Raw genomic sequence first — 7,366 nt, 5'->3', positions numbered from 1 at the left:
CTCTATCATCAATATCTAGAACCACCCGTCGCCTCCATCATCAGTATCTAGTGATCACCCGTCACCTCCATCATCAGTATCTGGTGACCACCTGCCACTTCCATCATTAGTATCTAGTGACCACCCGTCCCCTCCATCATCAGTATCTAGTGACCACCCGTCCCCTCCATCATCAGTATCTAGTGACCACCCGTCCCCTCCATCATCAGTATCTAGTGACCACCCGTCCCCTCCATCATCAGTATCTAGTGACCGCCCATCAGACTTGTTATTCATTAGCCCACAGACTTGCTGACATTTTTTTTTATTTCAGTTCCTGTATGTCTGAGAATAGTGGAGCCACTTGGCAGTAAATTAACACTTATATTGTTGAATCTTTTGCCTCATTGCTTTCACACTTGTTTAAAACTTTGGTTTTGCCCCACTCACACACATATAAACACGTGCACAGGGGATGTGCAGAAGTCGATATACATCCAAGCATTAGCTGAATTATGGCCATGTCATCGACTGGGCCTGTTTCTCCAGAATGTCAGGATGTGCCTGATCTTCTCATTGGGTGAAACATTTCTCGCATGTTGAGATACATTGATATTGACAATATAAATAATGGAAAGTAACAATGTGTATGAACGTGCTGAGCTTTTTATGCGCGGCTCTGTTTTCTTCTTGCACATTTCATAGTCTTGTTTCCCGTTTTCCTGCACCGATGCTACATAATGTGAGATATGTTCTCCTCATGTAACGTCAGATTCTGTTTTATCTATTCAGGTTGCTGACAAATCGCTGGAGAAGCGTCCATGGAATAAATGACGCAGCTGCTCTGCATCGATATATCAGCAGCCTCCTAATAGATGACACTTCACCTCACACCATTATTTCTGACCAATATCTTTCCATGTAAAATCTTCTCAATGTCAAGACCGAGGAGTTTCTATATTTTATTAATAAGACAAGTGTAAAATACGATGCACGGAGCAGGAGAAATAAATGGACTTGTCGCTGCACCATAAACAACTTTCCTTCTCTTTATTTCTATGGCTTCCCGAGGTCTTGCTGTTTAGGTAAGAAGTTTCGCCTTTGCTTCGGGTTATAATATTTTTCTTTTAGTAAAGTTCATCTGCAGCTGCAGAAAACAAAAGAAAAAACTGTAAATATTTTTTATGTAAGCGGCATGTTTTATTTCACAGATGTTTTCTTTCCAATGCTGCTCCCTCCATTGAATTAAGTAGTAATTTACACATTGCCAGCTACCAGGGTGGCCGTTATATGGACGATCCCACCTCGGGGCTAAAAAGTCTTTCCTTAAATAATGTTCCATCCAGACAGGAAAAGTACATGGGTGTGACCCCACATCACAGGGCAAAGCAGCAGGGGATTTACTAAGCAGCAAGCAGTGGCCTAACTAGAGTCTGACGGGATCCGGTGCAACACTTGGACCAGGCCCCCCATCCTGATGTGTGTGTGTGTAAATAAATATATATATATATGTCCTCCGTCCTGGTACATATATATACATTGTATAATTTCCCCCATCCTGGTATATATCTCCCTATCCTGGTATATGTCCTGTTCCCTGTTCTGCAGATATTCTTTACCGTATAGAAAAAATAAACCATTATACTCACCAGGGGCGAACATAGAAGTCATGGGGCCCATAGCAGAAGTACAAAGCACAGTCCACAGTCCTCCAAATAGTATAATGCACAGCTCATAGTCATAAATACAGTATAATGTACAGCCCATAGTTTTCCATTTAATATAATACACAGCCCATAATCATCCATGTAGTATAATACATAGCCCATAGTCATCCTTGTAGTATAATGAACAGCCCATAGTCTTCCATATAGTACAATGCACAGCTCATAGTCTTCCATATAGTATATTGCACAGCCCACAGTCATACATGTAGTATAATGCACAGCCCATTGTCATACATGTAGTATAATGCACAGCCCATTGTCATTCATGTAGTAAAATGTACAGCCCAAACTCATACATGTAGTGTAATGCACAGCCCTTAGTCATCCATGTAGTATAATGTGCAGCCCTTAGTCATACTTGTAGTGTAATGTACAGCCCTTAGTCATCCATGTAATATAATGCGCAGCACTTAGTCATCCATGTAGTATAATGCATAACCCATAGCCATCCATGTAGTATAATGCACAGCTCATAGTCTCCCATATAGTATAATGCAAAGCCCATAGTCATACTTGTAGTGTAATGTACAGCCCTTAGTCATCCATGTAATATAATGCACAGCACTTAGTCATCAATGTAGTATAATGCATAACCCATAGCCATCCATGAAGTATAATGCACAACTCATAGTCTTCCATATAGTATAATGCAAAGCCCATAGTCATACTTGTAGTGTAATGTACAGCCCTTAGTCATCCATGTAATATAATGCGCAGCACTTAGTCATACATGTAGTGTAATATTCAGTCCATAATCATCTATGTCGCATGATGCACAGCCCATAGTCTTCCATATAGTATAATGTTCAGCCCAAAGTCATACATGTTGTATAATGTACAACCCATTGTCATCCATGTAGTATAATGTAGAGCCCCTAGTCATTCATGTAGTATAATGCACAGCCCATAGTCATACATGTAGTGTAATGTACAGCCCATAATCATCCATGTCGTATGATGCAAAGCCATACTCTTCCATATAGTATAATGTGCAGCCCATAGTCATCCATGTGGTATAATGCACAGCCCATAGTCATACATGTAGTAAAATGTACAGCCCAAACTCATACATGCAATATAATGTACAGCCCTTAGTCATCCATGTGGTATAATGTGCAACGCTTAGTCATCCATGTAGTATAATGCGCAGCCCTTAGTCATACATGTAGTGTAATGTACAGCCCATAATCATCCATGTCGTATGATGCACAGCCCATAGTCTTCCATATAGTATAATGTGCAGCCCATAGTCATCCATGTGGTATAATGCACAGCCCATAGTCATACATGTAGTAAAATGTACAGCCCAAAGTCATACATGTAGTGTAATGTACAGCCCTTAGTGATGCTTGTAGTATAATGCACAGCCCATAGTCATCCATGTAGTATACTGCAGTCCAAAGTCATCCATGTAGTACAATGTACTGCCCATAGTCATCAATGTAGTATAATGCACAGCCCATAGTCATCCATGTAGTATAATTTACAGCCCGTATTCATTGTTACCAGAGGGAAACTTTGACATCATGAGAACCGCAGCTCTCTGACTGGTGGTGATGATTTTACCACCTATCAGAAGCGGTGTTTCTTGCACTGTCATTAGTGTTGAGCGATACCGTCCGATACTTGAAAGTATCGGTATCGGAAAGTATCGGCCGATACCGGCAAAGTATCGGATCTAATCCGATACCGATACCCGATACCCGATACCAATACAAGTCAATGGGACTCATGTATCGGACGGTATTCCTGATGGTTCCCAGGGTCTGAAGGAGAGGAAACTCTCCTTCAGGCCCTGGGAACCATATTAATGTGTAAAATAAAGAATTAAAATAAAAAATATTGCTATACTCACCTCTCCGACGCAGCCTGCACCTTACCGAGGGAACCGGCAGCGTTGTTTGCTTAAAATTCGCGCTTTAACTTCCTTAAGTGAAGTCCCGGCTTGTGATTGGTCGCGCGCCGACCATGTGGCCGCGACGCGACCAATCACAGCAAGCCGTGACGTAATTTCAGGTCCTTCAGGATTTTAAAATTACGTTCCGGCGTTGTGATTGGTCGCGTCGCGGTCACATGGGCGACGCGACCAATCACAAGCCGTGACGTCACGGGAGGCTGGACACGCGCGCATTTTAAAATGCGCGCGTCTCCTGCCTCCCGTGACGTCACGGCTTGTGATTGGTAGCGTCGCCCATGTGACCACGACGCGACCAATCACAACGCCGGAACGTAATTTTAAAATCCTGAAGGACCTGAAATTACGTCACGGCTTGCTGTGATTGGTCGCGTCGCGGCCACATGGGCGGCGCGCGACCAATCACAAGCCGGGACTTCACTTAAGGAAGTTAAAGCGCGAATTTTAAGCAAACAACGCTGCCGGTTCCCTCGGTAAGGTGCAGGCTGCGTCGGAGAGGTGAGTATAGCAATATTTTTTATTTTAATTCTTTCTTTTACACATTAATGTTGTTTCGATACCGATACCCGATACCACAAAAGTATCGGATCTCGGTATCGGAATTCCGATACCCGCAAGTATCGGCCGATACCCGATACTTGCGGTATCGGAATGCTCAACACTAACTGTCATGCATATGACTGAGTGGTCAACACTGGATGCTCAAGTCAACCATTCACTTGAATGGGGTCCGGGTTTGGGTTCGGGACCGGGTACTGTTCTGGAACCCGAACCAGGACTTTTTTTAACTGTTCAGCTGAACCCACTGGACCTGAACATCCATGTGTCCACCCATCTATAGCTGAAGCCAGAGGAGGTGGAAGAGGCAGAAGCAGTGAAAGAACTGTTAGACACTTTTAAAGCCTTGGGGATTCAAAAACTTGTGGAGCAGCGCCTGTCCCCACAGCCACCAGAGTCCCCCAGTGCCCAGTCAGTGAGATGTAACACCCCTGCCCATGTTTGCTCATCCAGGTGTCAGTGTTGAAATGCACCCTGGTAGACAGAGATTTTTTCATGGAATGGGTGATGTCTGCGACACACTGGTGTAGCGCAGGCACAGCTTTCTTAGAAAAGTAATGGCGACTGGACAACTGATACTGGGTGACTGCGACGACCATCAACTTTCGGAAACTGTCTGTATCCACCAGGTGAAAAGTCAGTATTTCCGTAGCCAACAGATTGGAGATGATGGAGATCAAGCTCTTAGCTTTGGCATGTGTAGGAGGAAACATTATTTTACGTGACCACAACTGTTGGACAGAGAACTGGCTGCTGTGCTGAGAGAGGGCGGAATAGGGAGAACAGGACAAACTGCTGGTCTGTGATTGAGGTGCAGACAGAGATATTATGGTGGATTGAGAAAGCTGTGTTATTCTAGGTCACACAAAAGCAGCAGTCATGTCTACTTTCGTTACAGCTGATCAGCTCTCCCTCACCCCGACCTGTGCGTGAAGACTTGGAATGGTGACAGAGGAGGAAGAAGCAGCAGATGAGGTTGATGGGATGGCTGGTGATTGACGAGGCTTGCATTTTAGCACAGTGTGATTCCCACTCTAAGACAGGTTGATTGCGCATATGCCGGTTCATGCATGTTGTTTTCAAATTATTGCAATTTCTTATCCAACTGAGGTTTTTTGCAAATTTGACAGATGATGTGTTTTGGATAATCCTTTGTGGTCTCAAAAAACGTGCAGGCTAGGCACTCCTTGCCACTCCTGCAAACTGCGCACTTGCGACAGGTGCTGGCTACAGCCAGAGTTGGGGCTGAGGATGCAGTGCTTGTTGTGGTATCATTACTTCGTGTCTGTGTGGAAAGCCACAACTAAATCTCTTCATCTTTCTCCTCCTTCACCTCCTCTGCTGATCTACTCAGCTGCGTATCTATGGGTTCACACCAAGTCTTATCTACAACCTCATCATCATCCTCTGTTCTCACACTCCTCAGCCTAAGAGTCATCCTCCTCCTCTTCCTGCTCTGACACCACAGTCATCTGCCTGCGCTTCTGGTATCTGAGTCTCATCAGGATCACCTCCATCCTTGGTGGTTAACTTCTGGTGATGAGGGTCTGGATTCTGCTTGGACTTTACTTCGTCCAGCCCTGGATCTAACATGAAAAATATTTGGGCATCGGTGCAGATGCTTAACTCCTTTGGATTCTGTGAATCTTCAGAGTAGACCTCTGATGACCATGGAGTACAATGTGTGAACAGCTCTGCAGAATGGCCCATCTGAGGTTCTCCACAGTCAGTTGGGCATTTGGAAATTTTTGACACGGGGAAAACAAGGGTGATTAGGGTGCCACCTCTGAGAATGTGTGTGATGTTAAGGTGGAGGAAGAGGAGGAGAGGCCACTTAATGCAGCGCTTGTCATCCACTGTAGAACATGCTCTTAACATGCTCTTTCTGAGCCTCATCTACAAGGTGTACGGCTGTGTGGCTGCCAAAGAAAGGGAGTCAAGTAGGCTGTCCAGTAACATATGTTGTCAGTGGTCTTTGGATAGGATGAGTCGGTGTTTGCTCAGTTGAACTTTCACTCACATTAACACCTATCCCAAGTACATGTGGAACACCAAGCCTATTCCTCCTTTCCCCACGACCTCGCCTTTTTCCCACTCATGTTGTATGTACCCTGCCCCTCTTGTACCCTGCTGTTTCACAACCGTAGGCCCACAGCTGTCAGTCACCTGTCACTAAATGAACAATAACTATTTATTTTCTTAGATCGTGTGTTTGAACAACACTTTTATACCTAACGATTTTTAATTTGGAAATCTGGCCTTCTGATATTCCACTGAAACCCAGTTTTAGCTAAAACAATTTGAAGTAGCTAATGAGGCCTCCGGTGACGGACACCCAATTTTGTTACTTCGATGCTGGAAAATCGATTTCACACAGGACAAGTTCACTTTCAGCACCAGCACTAGTGCAGGAGTGAACTCTCTGCACTGTGACATTGAGCAAATGGCTCCAGCAAAATAAGATGTCCGCTTTTTATATGGTCAAGGACATGTGACTTCAGCAGCCAATCACAGAAGACCTTGTCTCATGACATTGTGAATTGTTTCTGCGCCCTGATTGGTTCCCGGAATCAACACACATAAAATGAAGTGAAAAGAAAAAAGCGTGTGCCACTCCTGTAATCTCTTCAATTGCTCCTTTAATCTCTCCACACCCTCTCTCTCTTCATCAAACACATCCCCCCTACCACCTCACTCATCATACAGCACCACTATCACAGCCAAAGTTCTGCAAAAGCATTAGTGGGAACGCGATGATTTAACGAACTGTGACCGACTTTTGCCGAATTTGAGTAAACATTTTTGTGAAAGCAAACACATCTGAATGTGCTACAAAAATACAACAAAATAGTGATCAGCACAACATATGTAACCCAAAGTACTATTAATGAAAATGTTAATACACCACGAAAAAAAAATAAGCCCACACACAGCAACACTGATGGAAAGTCAAAATGGGTCTCGGAAAATGTTGACACAAGACAATTTATTTTATTCCAAACTTCAGAATTTTTTTTACCACTTCAATAAAAAAAAAAAGTTTAATACTGCGTTAATTGTGATAAAAAAAACTCTATGCTGAATGGAACAAATGCGGCAGAAAGTATGGCTTTAGTATGGCCTCTTGTAATATGTTCTTCCAGGGACCTGGGACGTACAAAGAAATCATGGGGCCCATAGCAAAAGT

The 7,366-nt window shown here is 43.8% G+C and overlaps 1 long non-coding RNA gene across 1 annotated transcript in view; it reads right to left on the bottom strand.

The window, feature by feature from the left end:
• Positions 1-777: 777 nt before the first annotated feature.
• Positions 778-7,366, bottom strand: part of LOC143809522 (uncharacterized) — a 52,555-nt gene continuing 45,966 nt past the window's right edge. Inside the window, exon 5 of the long non-coding RNA XR_013222315.1 lies at positions 778-1,126. This is a non-coding gene — a long non-coding RNA (uncharacterized LOC143809522). The remainder of the gene's footprint in view (positions 1,127-7,366) is intronic.

Source organism: Ranitomeya variabilis, chromosome 2 (genome assembly GCF_051348905.1).
Source record: "Ranitomeya variabilis isolate aRanVar5 chromosome 2, aRanVar5.hap1, whole genome shotgun sequence".
In the NCBI taxonomy this organism is placed as follows: Eukaryota; Metazoa; Chordata; class Amphibia; order Anura; family Dendrobatidae; genus Ranitomeya; species Ranitomeya variabilis.
The sequence above is the reverse complement of the archived record's forward strand: the minus strand, read 5'-3'. Positions and strand labels throughout refer to the sequence as shown.